A 21895-nucleotide genomic window follows, 5' to 3' on the forward strand; every position below is an offset into this window, starting at 1 on the left:
ATCATCAAAAGACCTCATCTGCGATCTTTATTCCCCTGTGATTCTTTCTATGTGGTCTTTCATATCTTAGTGGCGTGCTAAAATTTCGCTGTCTAGAACCAACGAGCCGTCTCGTCATCTCTTTGTATTTATTAAAGATTTGAATATCCTCTTCTCAAGCTGTATCAGTACTCCGGAGCTTCAGCACGAAAGCGTGGTGGACACTTTATTGAGCTCGTCAGGAAAAAGCGGGAAACTGCGGTTGGGTGCCCTGTTGACGCACACTCAATCATTACGGCAACAATTTTATTCTACGTAGCTACTCGTCTACATTTTTTCGTAAAGTCTCTGAACCGCGTGAACACTAACCGCTGAGAACCTTGAAAATATCTCAAGTTTAGAATGAGATTTAATCTGGTTTCATTTCGCATGGTGAAGATATGTACGCATCTCGCGCAAACGTTTTATGCTGATGTACAGCGATACCTGTAGATAGAGACAAGCCTGACCAGCGCCTCCTGTATTTTTCAGTGCCTGGGCGAACGCTCTCCTCGGGCCGTCACGCGCGCGCTCCGCGTCCGCTCGCCGCTGCCGCGTGGTGGCGCTGTGCAAGTAGACTACGGATACCAGCACAGTGCGAAATATCAGTGCGAAATACCAGTGCGAAATATCAGCTTGCAAAGAGCGGTTGTCGTCGCAAACAAAGAGATATGGCGAATTAGTCGAGAGAAAGGCATCGAGGTAGTGGAAATAAACAGAGAGGTGCACAGGTGGGGTGGTTTTCGAAGAGACGGAATACACTTCGATAGGAGGCTTGGCCATGAGGTGGGTTGGCGTCTTGCAGGACGCGCAGTAGCTTTTTTGGGGGGCACGCGGGCCCTTCGGTGCCCAAGGTAGCTTGTAATGAGGAAAACAACCAGGGGGACTCTTTGACAGGTAGTATAGCGAAAAAACAGAGAAAAGGTAAAAGAAGGGAGAAGGCGCGTGTTGCAATTAGTTACATTAACATGCAGGGTGGCAGAAAAAAGGCAAAATGGTTAGAGATTGAGAGACAGTTAAACAAGGAACAGATAGGTGTTTATGCGGTTACAGAAACACACCTTAGAGACTTGGAAGAGCCACCACATATTGAAAATTATGTTTGGGAAGGATGTAACAGGATCACATCAGAAAGGAGAGGTGGGGGGGTTGGAATGCTAATTCATAGCAGAACAAAATGGGAGAGAGTGAAACAAACGTGTTCAGAGCACATATGGGTTTCGGGCACAGTAGGTGGAAAGAAAACGTGGCTAGGTGTAGCTTACTTGTGGACGGGGAATAACTGCAGAGAAAAGAATCTGGAGATAGTGAAATGCATAAGCACCGATATTAAAGAATTTGGTCATGATGCCGAAATAATCCTTCTAGGGGACATGAACGCTCACATTCGTGACCTTGACGGATATTCAGACACCAATGGCAAGTTATTGCTAGATCTCTGCGAGCAACATAGTCTTGAGACAGTTAACGTGGGGCCTAAGTGTGAGGGGCAGATCACGTGGGAAGTCGGAAACAGGCAATCGAGCATTGATTACTGTCTCATGACAGAAGGAATATATGACAAACTTAGAGACATGAGAATAGACGAAGAAGGCATTAACAGCTTGGGTAGTGATCATAAACGCATAATATTACAAATGGGATATAAAACTGAAAATAAGAACATAGAATCAAAGTTTGGCAGCTCGTATCTAAATGACAAACAAATAACAAATATAGCCGCAAGAGTCGAGGAAAAAGTAGACGAACTACCAGGCAAAGACTGGAAGTATAGTGAGCTGCTACATGTAATCACGAAAGAAATGGAAATAGAGAAGAAAACTATTTGTTGGAAAGGAAAGAAAAAGCCAAAAAGTTGGTGGAACAAAGAAATCCGGGAAGCGATCGAGATGCGACGTCAGGCATCACGGGAGCACAGACAGGCAAAAAAGGAGAAGCGGCCACAGGACGAAGTTAACCAAATATGGGAAATATATTTAGAGCAAAAATCCATTGTGCAGAAATTAGTCGAGGCAAAAATTAAAGGTGAAAGTGAACGCTGGATGACAGAGATTCGCGAAAAGAAGAAGGCCGCGCCTAGGATATTTTGGAGCCACCTAAAAGCGCTGGGTAGGAAGTCTGTGACAATGCAACAACATATGGTAGATGAAGGAGGAAATAAATTCGAAGGATATGAAGCGCTAGGTTACATTCGAAAGATAACAGCCGATTCGTTTAAAAAGGTCCCCCAGGGGATTCCCCCGGTGAGTAAAAGTACGCAAAGGAGAGCAACCGACGAAGATGTAGTACTAGAGAATTTCAATTGGAAGAAGGCCGAAGGAAAAATTCCTAAGCGCACTACTCCGGGCTTAGATGGGGTTCCCGTCAGCCTCATTAACGAACTCGGACATAACACTAAAGAAGCACTGCTGAAAGCCGTAGAAAAGTGCTTACAGGAGAGGGAAATACCAGACAGTTGGCGAAAAAGTAGAATGAACTTAATCTATAAAGGCAGGGAAGAAAAGAATAACATTCGCTCGTATAGACCGCTAACAATTACATCGGTGCTATACAGGTTGGCGATGCAGGCAGTAAAATTAAAAATAGAAGCGTGGGTAGAACAAAATGATATTTTGGGAGAACTTCAGAATGGATTTCGAATCGACAGGCGGTTAGACGATAATCTGTTTGTTCTTACCCAGTGTATAGAAATATCTAAAATAGAAAACAGGCCCTTATACGTAGCTTATCTAGATATCACCGGGGCGTATGACAACGTTAATCAGGAAATTTTGTGGGATATATTGAAGGAAGTGGGCATAGGTGACGACTGTGTACAGCTTTTGAGAGAAATATACCGAGAAAATACAGTTTGTATAGAATGGGAAGGAATAAGTAGCAAGGACAGCGTTGAAATTAGCCTTCCCATTCTATACGAACTGTATTTTCTCGATATATTTCTCTCAAAAGCTGTACACAGTCGTCACCTATGCCCACTTCCTTCAATATATCCCACAAAATTTCCTGATTAACGTTGTCATACGCCCCGGTGATATCTAGATAAGCTACGTATAAGGGCCTGTTTTCTATTTTAGATATTTAGGGAAGGAATAAGTAGCAAGGACAGCGTTGAAATTAGCAAGGGGCTGAGACAGGGATGCCCTTTGTCCCCGCTGTTATTCATGCTGTACATGGCGAGGATGGAAAAAGCGCTAGAAGGTAGCAACATTGGATTTAATTTGTCACACAAACAGGTCGGAGCGATGGTTGAGCAGAAGCTTCCAGGTCTATTTTATGCTGATGATATTGTCTTATTTGCGGACAGTCAAGATGATATACAGCGACTGGAAGATATATGCGGAAGGGAGTGTGAGGCTCTAGGACTAGGATTTAGTGCAACAAAATGTGGATTGATGATATTCAATGATCACGGAGACCATACGGTCTTAATACAGGGCCAAAAAATACCGAGGGTAAGCGAGTACAAGTACCTCGGAGTATGGGTAAATGAGGGGGATAGATATATGGAGGTACAAGAGAAAGCATCGGTAGCAAAGGGAAAGAGGAATGCTGCAATTATGAAGCACAGAGCTTTATGGGGATACAATAGGTACGAGGTGCTACGAGGGCTGTGGAAGGGTGTGATGGTTCCGGGGCTTACATTTGGGAACTCAGTGGTGTGCATGAAGTCATAGGTGCAATCAGGAATGGATGTAAATCAAAGGACGGTGGGCCGCCTCGCCTTGGGCGCTCACGGGAAGACGACAAATGAGGCGGTGAAGGGTGATATGGGATGGACAGGCTTTGAAGTGAGGGAAGCGCAGAGCAAAATGAGATTCGAAGAGAGGCTGAGGAAAATGAAGAAGAGTAGATGGGCAGAGAAGGTTTTCAGGTATTTGTATAGAAAAAGCGTTGACACGCAGTGGAGAAAAAGAACTAGGAGGCTCACCAGTAAATATACGGCTGGCAGTGCGGGCGATATGGCAACAAGGAGCATTAAGCGGAAGGTCAGAGAGGCGGAGAGGACTTATTGGATGACAGCGATGGAAAAGAAGCCGGCTCTGAGTAACTACCGAAAAGGAAAAACGAAATAAGGAGGGAAAGGTTTTATGATAATTCAAGGAGAAGCGCTTTACTGTTTGAAGCAAGGTCGGGCTGCCTGAGAACGCGTAGTTATAAAGCGAGATTCAGTAACGAAGAAGAACTATGTACATGCTGCGGGGGAACTAAGGAAACGATGGAACATGTACTGATTGAATGTGGCGATATTCACCCAGGTATACGTGTGGGCACGAGTCTACATGAAGCCTTGGGTTTTAGGGACAACAATGGAAAGCTGAACACGCCCGCGATAGAAATAAGTAAGAGACGGTTAGAGTATTGGTGGCAGAAAAGTAGAGATAAAGTACAAAAATAAATAATTGGGGGGAAAAAGGTTATTCTGCCTTAAGAGGCAGAGAGATGGACTGTGAATTTATATTTTTTGTTATAATAACATAGCTTTAATCAATGTAGATAAGGCATTAGGACAACATGAAACAAGGAAGTTTTTTTCCTTTTTTTATTCTTTTTTTATCCTTCGAGCCTGGTGGCAGACATGTCACCGCCCCGTTATAAAGGGGACGCTCATAGCATCCATCCATCCACGGGAAGCTGGCGCTCAACGGCCGCGCGTATCGCGAAGCTCACGAATTCGTGTTTGCACCCGAGTTTAATTCCATTTGTGCTTCATGCAGGCTTTCACAGGTACAGGGGCATGGAAAGAAACGCGAACATAGCGGCGCGCTGTTTTCATCACGCTCTAACCGTGGTGGCAATAAAAAGATGCTAGATGGTCTTTTATCGTGTCATGGATGACGTCTCTTTTCATCAATCATCCAGGCTATAACCGCTTGAAAATAGATACGGAACAGCAAAGAATACAGATGCCGCATGTTCGCGTGTCTTTCCATCCCCGCTGTACGTATTCAGCAGGCAGTCTGTCAGGCCGTGCTGCCGGTTCGATACTTGCACTCGAGTTTGATAGTATCCGTGTTTTATTTTCTATTTCAGCCTATTGCAACCACCCCAATGCCTTAGTATGTCATATTGTTCCACTCTGCAAATGGAACTGAAAGAAATTACGATTGTCTTTTTACTTCCCTTTGTTGATAAAGAAAAAAAATCTCACAGGGTCCCTTATGCATTTATCTAAGAGGCGAAAGCTATCATCTTATTTTTCTTCCAGTCAATGTATTGAACATTCCCTGCCTCCCTCCGAGATATTTCTGCGCCTAACGTGGTTTTCTTACAGCCTCCAGGACCGAAGGCAGTGTAAGCTTTCTGAGCATCAGCGGAGGCATGCAGTGCCTCCGTGATCGGCCCATTTTGACCAAGCGAAGGTGTAATATGACGACGTCACGTTGAGTGACGTCACGATGATGTCACAAAATTTTATGATCTGTGGCGTCATATGATGTCATCACGTAATTATTTCTTGCATCACTCGCGTTGACGCCGCCGACGGTCAATTTTCACGTTTGATTAGGTATCTATAAGGCTTTTGCATTAATACACTATGCGGCTGTCGTTCCATGAAATTCCAGCTGTCACTGGTGTTCAGGAGAGGCGACTTGAAGTAATTAGGTGGGATAATTGGTCTCCTAATACACCTTCAAACTATACTAGAATATGCAGCCGTCGACGACCCGAAGATTTCATAGAATATAAGAAGCGGTGGCTTAAGAAGGATGCAGTCGCGTCACTCTTTGCAGACTACCATTCACGTTTGCAGCCCAATGTAACAACTGAACCAAGCATGGCAAGTATCCCTAAACGTGACCGTGTTGCGTCCGAACAGTCAACGAATGCATATAGTACTAGTAGCAACGCTGCCTCGCGATCGCCGCCATGTGCATGCAGCACTGACATTAGGTCCCGAAGCTGAAGAATCGGAGCCCATGGACGCCACATGCGCTGCCGGCGAAACAACTGACAATCATTATGTACAGTGTCACAACAATTGAGTGCACGAGGCTGAGCAGGCTGCTCCATATGCGACAAAAGCGTCCAGGTCGACAGCCATTCGGCCTCTACTTTGCTCACTACCGAAAGGGCCAAAGCTTAGAAAAAAAAGGAGCCGAGGAGCCAGATACTGAGGCTACAACAATCCGTCGACAACTACAAAGACGAGCTCAAGCAACTGACAACAGGCCGCGCCATTTTTCACGCCTTTCGCATTGGCTCAAGTTGAGAGTCGGCACTACGACTTTATACTTGGACAGCGTCTGTTCACACACATCACTCAGTGTTGCAGGAAGCGCGCGGCATATGTAGCTGTTTGTGTTTGTTTTTCGTACCACCACGATTTAACTGGTTTAAGCTCTGAAATGGTGGAATCACTTGGCATAGTTCTTCTGTTTCTGGCACCATCTGTTGCTTTCTCCCGGTGGCAACAAAGGTAATTCTCAAAAGCTTTACGAAGGGAACGGGCAATCACGTATATCCCTTGAAGCAGTCTAGTGACATTTCAGGCGCATGAACTCCAGGCTCGCGTGTAGTGTGCTACACCAGTAGACAGTAGTACGCATCGGGGAACTTTAAGCGCCCAAGCTTTCAGTATTAGCTCTTGGCAAATGCTGCTTTCGAAAATCGACTTTCAGACAGTCAAAAAGCGACTCTCAGTCAAGCGAACGTAACGGTGACAAAACAATTTTCCGCGCATCACTGGCATGCGTTCTGTGGTATCGGGCTAGCAGACGACGCGCGAGCGTCTCGATCATATAGCCCCGAAAGACACATGCCTTCGAAATTCGCTGGCTGCCCAGAACGACAACTGCTCCATGATTCCAGTTTACAAGTTTTATTATACTTTAAACAACTCGAATACAGCCGAAAACTGAACCAGCTTCGAATGCAGCCACGGCATTCGTTTCCGCGAGCGACGACGCGACAGCTTGTCTACTACGGTGGCGGCGCCCGGCGGCTAAACGCCGCACTAACGCCGACGGTCGGTTCCGATTACACAAGGTGTACCCGACTAAATACCCTGACCCCAACTGCGACTACTGCCAAGCCCCAGCAACCACGGAGCATATCCTCTGGGAATGCCCAATTCACGAATCAAGCCGAGCTGCTTTCATAAAAAGAGCCCAACGTACGCTGCCCCACCTACAGCAAGACATGGAGGAAACCACCCACTGGATACTCGAAGATCCACTCATCAGAGCCAGGCTAAATATATGGTGCAATGGCTTGCGCAAGACGGCCATCCCCTGCCCAGCAATAACAAGCACAACAAGCTCACCAGTTTGAGAAAATCACCTTTTTATCTTTTTTTATTCTCTCTTTCCTTTCCCATTTTTTTTACACCATGGTGCTGAAGCCAACAAGCGAGAGCACTTTGTATATATTTCAATAAAGTTTTCAATCAATCAATCAATCCCATTGCGCTCCGCTCCTTCGCCCAGGCGCTGGCCTGACGCATGACCCCAGCTGGCTCCGAAGCATCTAGTCCCTAAGCTGTCTATAATCTATATGGATGTTATCGCACATTACATTTGTTCAGGTTAAGTACATTAGGAGATCTCTGTATTTGAACAATTTTCTAAAGTGATTGAAATATTACACCTTCGCATTAGTGAAGTTCTTAGCGTTTTTTTGTTCAGGCAGCTATTTTAACCTGTACGGCAAGAATGCTGGTATTTATAACTTTTCTTTAACGATATCTCGGAAATGTGTTAATCATTTTTCTATATTACGCCTTTTATGCGCAAACTTGTGGAATAAGGTTTTTTTTTACCTGGCATTTTTTTTTCAAAACTCTGAATTTAGCTGAAGCTTCACGCACGGTAAACCTTGTTGCTGTCTCAGAAGCGAAAGAATTAAGCTATCCATATTGCGGCCTGTCTCTACTATTTCTTTCCTTTCCTTACGCCTTCTTATCGTGCTCTGTCCATTAAAGTACTAGTCGAGACTAACAAATTCTTGAATAAACACATGTGTATATGGCTAAAGCACTGGCGACCGTGAGTGAAAAGCTCGTAGTGGTGAGCGAAGCGGTCTCGTTACACGAAGTATTTCTAGCTTACTGCGCGAGTAAGTTACATTTTTTTAATTACTCTCAGTTACTGTTTGCACCACGCTCGCCTACCCGTGCGAATCAGTTTGTTTTCGTCCTGTCCTCGTGCGTGTTCATATTTCTGAATCTCTCGTTTCTGCGCACGCACATTTCTCCAACTATAGCACCGGAACGCGGACGCCGTTTCACGACACAGCTTAAAGATGGGTAAGCCCCATGCCGCATCACATTACTGAAGTTAAAAAGACTTCCAGTGCTCTGCGTGGACACTCAACGCAAAAAACTACAGCACGTAACTGACGTTCTTCGCTCTCCGCGCGCTTCCAGAAACCCCAGGGGTCCGGCACAGCAGCGGCGCGGCGCGCTAATTCATTGCAAAAGGCCCACGCGGTCTGCACGCGGCAGCCGGCACTGACCCTCTCTCATCTAACTTCAACCCCAACACCCCAACCGACGATGTGTTCGTTTATTCTAGGCATGTGACGAGCGCCGTAGAGCATGACCTCCGAGATTTGATGCCGCCAGCCAATCTCGGAGGCCATGTGTAGAGCATCGTCACGTCGACAGATATACTAGATGGCGCCTTCGATGTTCCGGTTTTGCTCAATAGCCAATCAGCGCGCTCCAAAGGCGATACTTTTTGACATCGTTTCAGAATGATAACTAGATTCGTTTGAGACCGCGCGGACGTCGCCACGTGCGAAGTTACCGAGCATGTCCCAAGCTTTTTCGAAGAGCAACGCTCCGCCGTGAGTACTACCTACTACTTCGTTACATGTTCGCATTGACGTGATAGGTGCGCCGAACATGGTGTTTTCATATTTCGAAAACAAGGCTAATCTCTCGAAGTCGAAACCTCTAGCATGCGCCTATCAGGGGCATAGTCAGAAATTTTTTTCTGGGGGCGGGTGGGGGGTTCAGCCATGCTTATGTATGCTCGTGCGTGCGTTTGTATGTGTGAGTGCATATATACGCAAGCTAAATTGAAAGTTATCGGTGAAAGGGGGTTTGAACCGCGATAGGTGCCTTGGCTACTCCCCTGGCGCCTATCCTGCACGTGCACACATCACGCTACAGTAAGCAGCTTTGAGTACGCGTAGGTTAAGGAAAACGCGCGTGCGTGTGCAGTGCTGGTCATACTACCTTTGTATTACACCATTGACCGAATATAACGCAAATCGCCGGAGGAGCGAAACCAAAACGCCATTTCTCAAAGACCACGTGTGCGAGAAGTGACGAAGAGGCAGCCGTGCCGTTCCGAGATTCGAGTCGTGCGACTGGGGTGTGAATTCTCATTTCCTTGAATTTGCAAATGTTGACGACTTAACGTTCGCAGGACGGCCGTGCCGACATAACGAACGCCGAAAAAAAAAAGCGCCGTAGCAGAAAGTCGCCGACTAATACCCGTCACACGGGCAGCCTTACTGCGGTTATCCTTAACCGTGGTTTACAGTATTAAACGTAGTTAAAGCGAACGCGGGTTTGCCATTGCTACACGGGCTCATCAGCTCAGTTGAGCAAGCCGATGAAATCACGTGCTGGTCATGTGGTCAGCCAGAAGTTTGGGCACACCCTGGACAAGATTCGTGGTACGATACAGCGCTGGTAAGCCTCCGCGACAGTAGTGAGTTTTAGTGCTGGGTTCCCGCGGGCTTGGGGGCGCGCGGGCCCTTGCGCTCTTTTGTATTCTCGGTGGATGCGGCTGGGAGTACAAAGGAACGCAAGAGCGTGCGTACGCAGGTGGCTTGGGGTCCCCAGTGCTAAAACTCTCTAACGTATTGAATAGTTCCACCTTCGACTACATATTCAGTGTTTGCAGCTCTGTGAGGCGGCTAGACACGAACAATGCAAACACCTCAAGAAATCTAGCGATAATACTGTACCCTCTCGCAACCCCGCCGTGGACTGAATAATCTCTTGGCCTTTCCACGCGGCGAGCGTCGTTTTCAACGAGTTAAAATCCTCTGCGAAGCTTCCGATTAACTTGCGCTGGTTCACGGTTGGTGCGCTCGCAGCTCCGCCATCTTGTCAGCTTCTCGGTTTGTGGCGGTAAACCGTGCTTGCCTAGCTCGGTCTGCGATAACCAGTTAGAACTGCGGTTACCGCTAGCCGCTGTTACCCACAATTATCTTGACCGCCGTTAGGGCTGTCCGTGTGCTCCACGCGTTCATGCGCCGAAATTCCCCGCGGAACGCCAACCGAATTTCCGCATGCTTTCGATTTCCCAGGCGCGATGTCGGAAGCAGTGGCGACCGCGAACCACCACTGGAGTGTTGCACATCACCAGGGGCGTAGCCAGGAGAGGGGGGGAGTTCGGGGGGGGTTCAACCCCCCCCCCCGAAATTTTTGTTTTGCTTGCGTACACATACACGCACACCTACAAACGCACGCATGAACATACATAAAGTATGGTAGAACCCCCCCCGAAAAAAATTTCTGGCTACGCCCCTGCACATCACGCCCTGGTTTTCGTTGACGATTCAAGTTGTTGCTTTTAGAATCGGTCATTTCCATCCATTCCCCCCTTTCAGAATGTAACCACTTCAGAGGTTTTCGATGACTCCGCACCAAACCACACAAGCGTGCCAGCGGCGTCCCGCCCGTCTGCGCCTCCGCTCGTGAAGCAGCGTCAGTCACGTGCGAGTCAAAAGTGGGCATGTCAAGGCGCGCGCGCTCACCGCCAGCTCGCTGCGGGCTCGCGGCTTCTCTCCGTCAGACGGAGAGAGAGGCGCGGCAGAGAACCGTGTTCCGTTGCTATGACGGCAGCTGTGTGAGGAGGAAGAGGAGAAAATACATGCGCGAGAAATGGTGGCTTGCTTGCGCGGCAGCCGACGCCAGCGGCGAATATGGCGAGCGATTCGGTCGGCAGGTAAAAGCGGCGTATCGCGAGCGGTGAGCGGCGCGCGGGAAAGGGCCGCGCCGCCAGCGTGTACGTACCACGGTGCAAGAAAATTACACCGTGGCTCGTACCATCCCTTCCTCACACCGCGTGCCCGGGACGCATCATTTTTAAATGTGAAACATTTCATACCGAACTTCTGCGACTTTGAGCGTATATATATCTAGCCGCCTACGACTTGGTGCTTTCGTTAATGGGATGTATACCAAAATTGATGACATAACATGGCTGTATGGCGAACATGAAACACGGGTCATACTATGAAGTTCATGATATGCATGTCATGAATGGCATGATTTACATGCCATGGTCTTGGCGCTGTTGCGGCTGTTTCGTCAAGTTCTTGTATACTAAAATTGGCATGGCAGGACAAGTCCGAAGCCCCCTTCCCTCTCTGGCTACGCCAATGGTTCACTGCCAGGGGAGAAAATGGCTCTACGCAATTCGACCCCGACAATAGCAGGAATCGCTCCCGTCTTGTCTTTTAGCGATCTGTCTATCTGCTCATAGGCGGAGAGTACGGGGGGGCTGGGGGGCTTGGGCCCCCCCCGGACTGCCTCATGGGGGGGCACAGCCCCCCCTGGCGCCGGCCCAGGGCATATTTTTAAGAGCTTGGCTTAGGTCCCCGGGTCGTCCTGTCTGGCAGCTATTTCACAGGAGGCTGTTTATGCCCGCTTCTTTTTCATTTCAGCCATTTAAAGTTCGGCACATGGGCCAGCGACAAGTCAAACATTCAATGGAAAAATGCCCCTCAAACGGATTTTTACGCGCAGAATATGCTGTGCTGATGAACAACTGAAGCGACGACTTAAGCTATGACAAATTAAAAAATTCACCGGCGATTACGATACTGCCTAATTCGCTGAGCACAGTCTCGTGTTCGGGCAACGCCAGCTGTGTTTGAAGTTTTGACTATCCGCAGTTGTAACAATCTAACCTTCGTTACATATTGCCCCAGAAATTGCCAGCGCTCGAACCAAGTGAAACGCCCACAGCCCCGTTACGACAAGCGAAGCCAGCCGCAGTACACGTGCCAGCCCTGCATGCACACGAGCGAAAGAGGAAGAAAGCGAGGTTAGAGGCCAGTATCTCGTGATATTGACAGACACCGCGTTCGCTCTTTCTTCCTCGTTCGCGCTATCGGTTACGCCGCCGACGCCAACGGCGATGCCACTCAACGCAGGAACTTACGCCTAAGAGCTGCGCTCTAATTGTCTTGAACACCGTAGTGAATGGCTTCGAGAACACAAAAATGACACTCGGAATACAAAGCAATCGCGACACAGTCAGTCAGTGAACGCTTTCGCACAAGCGTACTCGCCAATAAAAAAACGGGTAATTTCTTGGTTGCCTACAAATTGGTACCCTTCGACATGCCTCCTTATAAAAGTGCCAAGAAAAGATTGTACGCAGTTTTGATTTATCAGTAAAGTGTTTTACGAAAAGTTCGGCCACCAATGAGCAACTCCATTACTCATCCAGATTCATAACCGCAGCTTCGCATATGGTGTAGTGGTAGCAAATGGTATTTGCTGCCATCTCAGAATTACTTTCGGCCATCTTGAATTGAACTCACTGGCATATAATTGAAGCTTCCCGTGATAGCGTTAGCCTACTCTCTCCTGTGTGGCGCATGTTTTAACAAAGTAAAGCCTAACCCCATGCATTGCGTGAATCTATTTTACGCGACGCAGTCAATGAGTCAACGAAAAAGGTCGCTTACTGTAGTGTCGCCGCCGGAGGTACCGTCCGGCGGGCTAGGAAGGCGGCTCAGCGCCGGAGCGCCCGCAGTTGCGTCAGGACAGCCGGAGAACGGGGATGGGACTGTAGTTTATTTACAAAGAGATTTGGTGATACGATTTCGTACATGAAATACCCGTTGTGTGGCGCTCCGCGTCACACAATTGAAACCGAAACTGGTAAGGTGCGACACCACATCATCTCCCCCTAAAAAGGAAAGGAGTTGTACTCTGTACGTGACATTATACAGTGGTAAGGCACTGAAACGTTTGTATGAAGTAACATGTTGGCACACAATCCTTGAACATCTTGTAAGAAAATGTGCAAAAATAAGTAACATCATTATACAATAGTTATCACATGTAGGAAGGTATTCTTTATTAGAACAATATGTATGTGACCAGAGTTGACGTAGTTTGACTAAACTTGATGTAATGAATTTGTATTGCATTAGCCCATTTATGAACTGTTATAAGTAGTAGTTAGGAACTTAATGTCAGTCACCATTATATGTTCCCCAAAAAAGGATTATGCAGTAATATATGAAAGTAGTATATAAAGTAGTGTATAAGTATGTGAAGCATGAGTATTATGAAGAATATATATATCAAGGAACATAGTCCTTGTACCGTGTCGGCTTTCTTCGGTGCCGTTTGGGACGAAGGGGACGGTCAGTAGAGGAATTTGAGCCTTGGGGCTCACCTACACGCTCATCGGAGAGCGGACGCGGCAGAGTTTCAAGATTTTCCGTAGTCCATGTTAGTCGACGTATCTATCCCCCCTTCGAGAAGCGTTGCATTGGGGCTGGGCACATCAGCAGATTGTTGTGAAGGTGCCTGCAAGGTGGTTAGTGGAAGTCGCACTAACTGTGGAACTGCAGAAGAACATGGGGGTGGGGAGGAATTATGTTGTTGCATGGACGATGTGTTAGGTGGAGGACATGAATTCTGCTGTGGAGTTGCATTCTGCTCAGCATGAACAACTACCAGCTTTGATGCATTCCAGACGTTGCCATCACTAAGGCGAAAGGAATTGAATCCCGTTTGACTAAGGATTGTATAAGGACCTCTGTATTTATTCTGCTTCCCTGGCAGACGAACTTTAACTCTGAGGCCCACCTGTAGCTTAGGCGGTTTTGCTCCACGCTTAGAATCAATGCGTTGCTTAGTTGCCTGTTGCTTGTGGAACACTCGTGTTCTCACAGGATCCAAACTTGGCGAAGGAGCGGAAGAGTTCGGGTGTAACCCTGCAATGTCAATTCCAGAACGCGGTTGGCGGTTATGCAGAAGTTGTGCAGGCGACAATCCTGTAGTAGCTTGAGGCGTAAAGCGATACGTGCCTAAGTACTCTGTTACAGCTTGTTTCAGTGGGCGGCATTCAAGTTGAGGAAGCTGAATTTGCTCTTTCAAAACACGGTTGAAGCGCTCAACTTGACCGTTAGATTGCGGATAGTAGTTCGAAGAGCAAAGATGCTGTATGCCTCTGTCAGAGAGGAACTTCTCAAATATTTGAGATCCAAATTGTGGACCGTTGTCCGTGACGATTGCTTCTGGAAAACCTTCCCTACTGAAAAGTGCTGACAGAAATGTAATTACTGAGTCTGAAGTGACTGCATGGGTAAAGCAAACCTCAGGCCACTTAGAGTGGTAGTCAACTAATGTACTTGAGAAAAACTTGGCAGTGGGCTAGTTGGTTAAACATTATCGATGATTTTTGCGCAAACTTTACAAAAAGTGACTGGGCGACTCTGACAGGGACAAGGAAGCAGTGTGTTCGACCAAACATGCAAATAGGTTCGTCGAGTGCGCGAAAAACGTGGTATACAAAATTCCACTGTCCTGCGGTGCTCATTACGTGGGGCAGACGGGAAGGTGTGTCAACGAAAGGCTGAAGGAACATAGACACAATTGTGGCCTCCTGCAAGCTCCGGGCCATCTGGCGACACACTGCAGCAGGTGCACGTGTCATCCTTTGTTTGAAGAAACGGGCATTTTGCACACGTCGAGCAAGCGCACCAAAAGAGAGGTCGTCGAAGCCTTCATTATCAGAACGGCAGCAGAGGGCAAGTGTATTAGCGCGCCTTCCATTGCGCTCACCGATATGGAAATCGAGATGATAAAGGAGAGCAGGGGGCGTCGTAGCTAGGGCAGCGTTGCGCATGCGTGGGTCACCGTATATATTTCATTCCGTAGTTCTAATAAACAGTTGTTAGTTTGCGCTCATATGTGCCGTGTGTGTGGTCCTTCTCTGTCCCCAGTCACTTTTTGTAAAGTTTGCGCAAAAATCATCGATAACAACTAATGTAATTGCAAATCTGCAGTCGAAAGGAGCACGTTCGAGTGGACCGACAATGTCCATGCCTAGCTTTTCCCAAGGTTTGTCTGGCCATGGAACAGGCTGTAAGGGTGCAAAAACTGGTTTAGCAGATTTATCTGCTGTTTGGCATACGACACAGTCGCGAACTGCACGTTCAACTTGGCTAACTCAGCCAGGCCACCAGTATCTTTCTCTAAGTCGCTGCTTAGTCCTGACAATTCCAGGGTGACTTTCATGAGCCAACTGTACGAGTTTATTGCAGAGTGAAGCAGGAATGCTTACTCTGTCTGCACGGAAAACTAAGTTGTCTACATAGGACAGCTCATTTCTGATTGCAAAGTAGGGCAGTAGTTCTGGCTGAAGAGATTTCTTTTCTGGCCATCCCTTAGCAATGTATGGAATTACTTGTTGCAAAGTAGTATCCTCAGCAGTTGCTGCCTGTAGATCAGCTTTACTGATGCATGGAGTGACAAGTGAGATTATCTCTTCTTCCAAGTCTGGTGAGACTGGAAGTTGCAAAGGCAGACGGGAAAGTGCATCTGCTACAACATTATTTGAACCTTTGCAGTACTGTACAGTGAAGTTGTAGTACAAAAGTCTGGCGCACCAGCGTGAAATGCGTAATGGGCGTCGGCCCTCTGATCCAGCAGAAAGTAATGTAGTAAGTGCTTGATGATCAGTGCGTAACGTAAAATGTCTACCCCAGAGGTATACATGCCATTTCTCGCAAGCAAAGGGGCATGCTAGGGCTTCACGCTCACCAGTAGAATATCTGCGTTCAGCAGGTGACAAGGTTCTCGAAGCAAAAGCAATTGTAATTAACTGGTCACCTTTGCGTTGTTGAAACACAGCGCCCAAACCTATGTTGGAAGCATCAGTCGTTATGACTATCGGAAGCTTCTCGTCAAAGAGTTGAATGACTGGGTTTTCAGCCAGGACTTCTTTGATACTGTTGAATGCCAAATTGGCTTCATGCGACCAATTAAATGTTTGGCCTTTGCGCAACATGGAGCGCAGTGGTTCAACAACGTCAGCATAATGAGGAATGAACTTTGAGTAATAGCCAGCGAGACCAAGAAATGAATGCAAGGATTTACAATCTGTAGGAGCAGGTGCATTAACGATAGCATGCACTTTGGACTCAAGAGGAGACAATCCTCTGGCACTGACATTGTGTCCTAAAAATTGGATTTCCTGGACAGCAAAGACACATTTGTCGTTTAGTTTCATTCCTGTGTTGCTTATGCGGCTTAGTACTGCTTGTAAATTAGCATCATGTTCAGCACGCGTTCGACCCCAGACCAAAATGTCATCTAGGTAGCATAGTACTCCAGAACAACCTTTCAAAATGTCTGACATCATTTTCTGAAAAACAGCAGGGGCAGATGCAAGCCCGAAGCAGACTCTACGGAATCTGAACAAACCATCATGTGTTACAAAAGTGGTTAAGTCCCTACTTGATTCTGACAAGTTAACCTGATGGTATGCTGATGCAAGATCTAGCTTCGAAAAGTAAACAGCACCTGTAAGTTGCTGGAGAAGTTCTTCGATGTGGGGCAAGGGAAACCCATCAATCACGATAGCTTTGTTTGGTTCACGCAAGTCCACACAAAGTCTTAAGGAACCGTTCTTTTTCTTCACCACGACCAGTGGAGAGACCCAATCTGATGCTGAAACACGTTCGATGACGCCTGCATTTTCAAGACGGGAAAGTTCATTGGAGACTTGTTGTCGAAGCAGGAAGGGCAATCTGCGAAGCTTGGCAGCTACAGGTTGCACACCTGGGCGGCGTTTCACTTCGTGCATGTAGCCTTTCACCAGGCCAAGTTCCTGGGTGAAGAGGTGATGAAATTCGGACGGAGCATTGGCAGGAATTCTTGGAGTTGCTGTACTTGAAACTTGTGAGCAAGACAATGTAGCGCCGTCGATGTGTATGTGGAGGCTTCGAATGGCGTCCAAACCAAGAAGTGAAGAACCTTCTTTTGTCACGTAAAATGTGACAGTAGCAGTGGTATCGTTGTACCGGACGTTTGTAGAGAAGTATCCGACATGGGGAATGCATTTCTTTGAATAGTCCTGAAGGACAATGTAGGAGTCAAGGAGTCTGGTCCCCGGAAAGTACTGCTTGAAATCTTCTAAGTTCAGCAATGAGACGGTCGCACCGGTGTCAACGAGAAAAGGAATGTTGACTTGGCCAACTTGAACAGAAATCTTCAGTGGCGAAGGACGGCTGGAGCGTTCATCAATGTTGAGAATAGTAACTGTATTTGTTACTGCAGTATCTTGCACTTGAGCTACGTTTTGTTGCGAAGTTGGACATTTGATGAGCGGCAGACAGCTCTGAAGTGACCTCGTTTTCCGAAGGCAGAACAAGTGCGGTTGCGGGCAGGACAGTTTGCTAAATTTGCGTAATGTTGAGACGATCCGCATCTATAGCAGAAATTCGATTCAGATCGGTGCGGTTCATTCTGCTGTCCCGAAGAGTCCGATGAAGAATGAGGACGGGTGTCATATTGCGAGCGGCCATGTTGGCTCCCTCCCGAGGTCTGTCGGGGAGGCCGGCGGCCATGATTCTTTTGTTTTGGTGGAAAGGAATGTGAAGTGCTTTGGCGGCCATCTTGCGTACCCGCTTGAAATCCGACCCTGTCAACTTGCGCGTTCGCGAACTCCTGCATTTCGAGTTCGGTACGCTCCTCTTCTTTGGCAATTTGTATTGCTTGATGTACAGTAAGGGTAGGTCCCAGTTGCAGAAGTCGTCTGCGGACTTGTTGTGCGGTAATTCCGCTGAAAAGCTGATCGCGGACCATGGCATTGACGGAAGTCCCGAAATTGCATCGGCTGGCCATCGTCTGTAGTGCAGAAACATAGTCAGTAACGGATTCCCCCGGTAGCTGTTTGCGCAGTTTGAAGTAGTGACGCTCCAGTATTTCGTTGCTCGGCGCTTTGAAGTGATTCTCGAGCAGCGTGAGCACTGCGATGTACTCATCTTGCGTGCCTTCGTCCCAAGTGCCATCGCCGTTCCCCGCCTGTTCCTGGGCAGTTTGTAGCGTCCAATAAACATCCAGGCCTTCAACTCCCAGTGCATTCAGCAGGAGGCTCTTCTTCAGAGCGGGCCGGGCGGTGTCTCCGGCGGCAACGTCGACGTACGCCTGAAAGACACGGCGCCATTTAGCCCAAGGCACGGGAGGAGTGCCCGGAGTTTGCAAAACGGCGGAGGAGGAATAGCGGCACTCATGCTGGAAACGTGGTTCACTGATGAGTCGCAGTCGCTGGTGCCAGCAAGCATTGGCAGTACGTGCACAGGGTGTGGCCGCAGTAGGGTGTGGCCGTAGTCCGTGCAGCTTGCAAGTGGGGTGGTGCCCCGTAATGCGGCGGAAAATGCCGGCAAAGAATGTAGAGGCTTACATTGTTTTCACCTCGTCACCACTTTGTAGTGTCGCCGCCGGAGGTACCGTCCGGCGGGCTAGGAAGGCGGCTCAGCGCCGGAGCGCCCGCAGTTGCGTCAAGACAGCCGGAGAACGGGGATGGGACTGTAGTTTATTTACAAAGAGATTTGGTCATACGATTTCGTACATGAAATACCCGTTGTGTGGCGCTCCGCGTCACACAATCGAAACCGAAACTGGTAAGGTGCGACACCACACCTACGCGACATTTTTCGCTTCCAAGAGTTACGGGGTGGATCGATGTCTTTGTGTAAATTGAAAAATAAATCTAGGGCCTTCCACTTACAGATCTTCTTTATGATATCGCGGGCACCTAAGAGACTAAAGTTACATTAAATTCTTTTATTTGGAAGTTGGACTCTTCTCTCACACACTCTCTCTCTCTCTCTCTCTCTCTCTCTCTATCTATATATATATATATATATATATATATATATATATATATATATAAGGAGAGTGAGAGAGGAATGTAGAAAAGCAAGTCTGGCTCCCGCCCCCTCTGGTAAAATGAACTCTCCGCCTATGTATCTGCTCACACTCCGCCCCTCTCAGTCATGCCGAAAAGACACTCGGGTGTGTTGATTCGACAGTGGGCACTCGACTGCCATGCAGAACACGGGAGAGACCATGGTCTGCGAACCGTGCGGCACAAAGCACTGTACGGCTGTGTTCAACCTTTGGCGCCTTTATGCCATTTTAAGCAATAACATTTTTTCTGTCGTAGGTAGAGGTTGTGCACGTCTTCGTTCGAAATTATTTGCATTTATGTGAAATTTTATTGTGCCTATATTTACTGTTTTGGAAGCCTAAAACGTTGTTTTGCCTGCCTATTTCTGGCGCCTAAAACGACCTTTTTAACACCTAAAAATCCAGCCTCTAGTCATGACGTTCATGTCATGTACTTGTTGCTGGCTGCTTCACATTACATCGGTTCCCATAGTGCACGGAATCTGCCGGATATTTTTTCTTCCCCCTCTCCGCTCCTCGTTAGTTCGCTCAGCTTCCTTTCCTCTTTTTAAGGCCTTCGTTGCTCTCTCCTCGGCCGGCGTTGAGAAGAGCGGTCGTTACTTCGCTTATCTGAGCCACATTACAGCCGGTCTTTCATCTCGGGCGCTGCACAATACGCGGTAGGAGTGTACGTGGAGTTCTATGGGAGGATGAACGGGACGAAGAAAAGACCACTACATAGCCGCTCATGCACTTTAAGCACTGGTGCTATAAGTAGTCCGAGCTGTACGTGCATGGAATGCTATGGAATGCTGCTTAGTTCACTTTATTTAGCCATTTTAGTTGTCACAAATGCAATTTTTCCACTCCGCAATGAAGATTTAGCGGATCCAAGTGAACATTTATTGGATTCAAGAGCCTTTTTCCATGCTCTATATTAAGCTATTGGTTGCTGCAAAACCCTTTCTTTCTTGCTCAACAATGCACTTCTGGCTGCTCCAAAAGCCTTTTTTTCCCTGTTCCAAACCGCGCTTTTGGCTCCTTTGAAAACCTGCTCCAAAATGGCTTAAACCAGTCACATCAGTGTGTTTGTGCTTTATCAAAGCGATGCTTATTTGATTTACTAATATTGTTATTGTGCTTGTTTTCGTGCACTCACCACCACTTTCGGTAGCAGTTATCTGCGGAGTGGTTTGTGTAGCATCCTCCAGTGATTATGCATATACACACAAACCTCGATATAACGAACACGCATATAACGAATTATCGGTTATAACGAAGTAAATGAAGAATAGTCTTGTCATAGCGACAGTGTTGCAAATAAACGTTTATAACGAATTTTCGGATATGACGAAGTTATTTTCGTGGCACATGTGACTTTGTTATAATGAGGTTTGAGTGTAGTTGTTTTTGCTGCAGAGCCGAAGTGTCTGCAAAATAAGGACCTCCCAGTTAATGAAACAAACTTTTCATCGCTTTGTAGTGAACTAATGTACCTTTAGAATACAGTGACACTGCTGCCGCTCAGTTTGTTCTCTCCTAGCTGAGACTTCATCTTCTCGGTAAACAGTTTGTAACGAAGAGAATTGCCGATGAAACGACGCACTTTTTTGAACACTTTGATATATGGAGGCACAGGTGATTCATGAGAGGTACTGTTTCGAAATGTAAATCTGTGGCATCAGTTTTCTAAATAACATGCAAGGGATAATAAGGAGAACTAACAATCAAGCCAAGGAAAGTATAGGGGATTTTATTTGTAGTAATTATGATATAAATGTGAGGAAATCAAAGTGGGCAAAAAAGGCAACTTGCATTACAGGGACTGAACCTCCAACCTTCGAATAACGCGTCAGATGCTTTATTGATTGAGCTACGGTGGCGGTTGTCCTCCCGTACACTTACTGGATATATCTGTACATTAATTTGAAGGTTGCAGGTTCGGTCCCTGCCGGCGGCAAGTCGTCTTTTCGTCCACTTTGTTATTCACAATTGTAACACAAATAACATTCTCTATACTTGACTTGATTGTTAGTTCTTATGGTTTTGTCTAACAGCTGTGAATCATAGTGATTAAAGGGACACTAAAGGCAAATAACAATTTATGTCAGAGTGAAAGCTCAATGTATGACAACTTCTAAAATGGCAATATTATCAACAGCAGTGCCCTACTTACCGAGAAATTAAGCTAAATGTATCACACGATGAGCGCCACGAGTGGGAATTTTCGAAGTGATTCCGATGACGTATGAGAGTCTGCCTACAATAAATCACTAGTAATCAAACTAGCAGCAATAAAAAAAAGAACCTTCCGCGCATCAAAAGACGTAATAAAATGCTGCTTGTTCGTTTTCGTTTGATTCATGGAAAAAAGAGCCTCTGTGGCGTTGCCATGGGGAACGGCACGCGTGGTTCAAAGGTTCAGTTTTTGCTGAACTGCGCTTCGCCTGGCGCCCTGCTTCGCTCACGCGGTCGCGTCTCAGTGGTAGTTTTGGGATCACGTACTGCTTTGGCGTACAGCCCAGCGTCGCGAGCCAATGTTTCGTTGTCAAGTTCTCCGTCCACATCCATTGCGGCAAGCTTCGATGGCCGTTGCTGCTGCTGTTAGTCCCGCTACTTTCGCTCTGCTGCTACTAGTGTCGGCGGCCGCGCAGTATAGGCGGGCAACGTTGGGCACGGCAGCAGTGACGTATGAAAGTCTGATTTCAGGCGGGTGATTTGAAGTGCGCTAACGCGATGCGGACCTCTAAAAGGTGATTTTATTTCAAAACAAGCACTTCCTTGGCACAAAAGTAGCACTACGAGGTTTCTGGGCCGCTATTTGAACAATCAACGTCGACTTAATATTTGCCTTTAGTGTCCCTTTAACATTGCAACAGCAGCTGTCAATCTAATCTAAAAGAAGTGTAGCGAATTTGTGGTCTGACTGTTCATATGAAAAGACCTAGAGGTGAAAGTTCAAGGACATACTTTTCGTCTGTTTGATTTACT

This window comes from Rhipicephalus sanguineus, chromosome 3 (genome assembly GCF_013339695.2).
Source record: "Rhipicephalus sanguineus isolate Rsan-2018 chromosome 3, BIME_Rsan_1.4, whole genome shotgun sequence".
In the NCBI taxonomy this organism is placed as follows: Eukaryota; Metazoa; Arthropoda; class Arachnida; order Ixodida; family Ixodidae; genus Rhipicephalus; species Rhipicephalus sanguineus.